This window comes from Rousettus aegyptiacus, unplaced genomic scaffold, assembly GCF_014176215.1.
Source record: "Rousettus aegyptiacus isolate mRouAeg1 unplaced genomic scaffold, mRouAeg1.p scaffold_m13_p_1, whole genome shotgun sequence".
Taxonomy (NCBI): Eukaryota; Metazoa; Chordata; class Mammalia; order Chiroptera; family Pteropodidae; genus Rousettus; species Rousettus aegyptiacus.
In genome coordinates this window covers 42,622,972-42,625,049 of record NW_023416284.1, presented here as the reverse complement: position 1 = coordinate 42,625,049, position 2,078 = coordinate 42,622,972, and the positions used below count along the sequence as shown (strand labels likewise).

General features: G+C 36.6%; 1 pseudogene; it reads left to right on the top strand.

The window, feature by feature from the left end:
- The first annotated feature begins 274 nt into the window (after nt 1-274).
- LOC118605344 lies at nt 275-394 on the top strand (annotated as a pseudogene).
- The last annotated feature ends 1,684 nt before the right edge of the window (nt 395-2,078 follow it).

Sequence of the window (2,078 nt, the reverse complement as noted above, 5' to 3'; positions counted from 1 at the left end):
TCCATGCACTCCAATATTCATGGCAGCACAATTTACAATAGCCAAGATATGGAAGCAACCTGAATGCCCATCAACAGACAATTGGATAAAGAAATTATGGTTCATATATACAATGGAATATTAGTCAGCCATTAAAAAAATGAAATCCTACCATTTGAAATGACATGGACCTAGAGTGAAATAAGTCAGACAGAGAAAGATAAATACCATATGATTTCACTTATATGCGGAATCTAAGGAACAAAAAGAACAAACTAATCAAAAGCGGACTCACGTCTATGGCCATGCCACCCTGAACATGCCCGATCTCATCTGATCTTGGAAACTAAACAGGGTCGGGCCTGGTTAGTACTTGGATGGGAGACCACCTAGGAAATACCAGGTGATGTAGGCATTTAAACAACAACAACAACAACAAAAATTAGACTCACAAATATAGTGGATAATTCGGTGACAGACAGAATGGAGGGGGTCTGGGGGGCTGGGAGAAAGGGGTGAAGGATTAAAGGAGTACAAATTAATAATTTATAGTTGGGTACAGGGGTGGGGAGCACAGCATAGGGAATGCAGTTAGTATTAATATGATGGCTAAGTGGAGGGCAAGGAAAGGGAGGGAGCAATTGGGGGAATCATTTTATGAACAATATAGATGTCTAACCAAAGTATTGTATACTTAAAACTAATTTAAATAAATAAATTTATTTAAAAAATAACAGAGGCCTAAAACACAATAGTTAATTTTTTTCTTATCAAGTGTTTTCGGTAGTCTCTTTCACCAAGTTGTCTGGGGCCTAAATTCCTTCTATGCTCTTGTTCTACCATTCCTTGAGTGTCATCCACATGGTCCAAGATGACTAACCACTAGGCCTACACTGTAACCCACAGGAAAGAAGAACAGGAAAGAAGAAGAAGGACATCCCTTTGTAAAAATGTATCCCCTTTAAAAAATCACCCCAAAAGCGAACACATCATTTTCTTTACATCCTATTGGCCAGAATATAGCCACGAATAATTGTCTACTACAAAATGTAGTTTTTACTTGGGTAAATAAAGCTGGGTAGTAAACACTCAGCTAAAATTATTACTATGGCAGAAATGGATAGTGATATTACAGGACTAGCAGTCTCTTCCACAGACCTGAATAATTAACTGGAGCCTGGGGAAGAACATCTTGGGCAATAACATTCCATGCAGAAAGAATAGAATTTCAAAGACCCTTGAGCAGAGGAGAATTTTCCATGAAGATAAATGACACTTAAGTATCAGGGCACCTCATTTGCCTTGGTCTATTCCAATGACCTGCACTTAATTTTATATTATTGTACCTAAATTGAATAAGCTTCGGGCCCTACAAAACCTCGAGCAGCCCCTGGCCCTGAGGAAGGAAAGTGGTTGGCATATTAGTTATTGAAAAGAGGCCAATATGTATGGAGCAGAGCGAGCAAGAGGGAGAGTAGAACTAAATGAGATTGGGAAAGGATGTGGGGACTAGTTCGTGTAGGATTTTGTATGCAAGGAAGGTTAGATTTTATTTTCATGTAATAAGAAACCACTGGAGAATTGTAGGGAGGAAGAAATGAAATTTGATTTATGTTTACCTTGAAGGAGACACATAAGAGAATGTTCACTGAAAAATTTAAAACAACCTAATGTACGTTGACAGAGAATGGATTAATAAATTGTGGTATATTCATAAGGGAAATATTTTAAAGTAATGAAAAAGAATGAATTAGTTATTATATCAATGTGGGAGAATCTCAAAAATATGAAGTTAAGCAAAAGAAGCAAATTGTAGAAGGTAACAGTATAATTTCATTTACATATGATTTTATTTATATAAAATTTAAAAACATTCAAGTCAGTATATTAGAAAGGATACATATTGTAGAAAAGACTGCTAGTCGCTTACCCAATATCTAGTTTCCCCTCCTTTATAATAGCAGAACCCTACTTTATTGTGGTGAGAACGTGTCCAAGTGAAAAACTATATTTTTGAGCTTCCCTTGCAGCTACATAGGTTGTGATATGTTTCTGAAAAACAGGAACTAAGAGGAAATTGTTGGGTAGGGCTCTTGAAA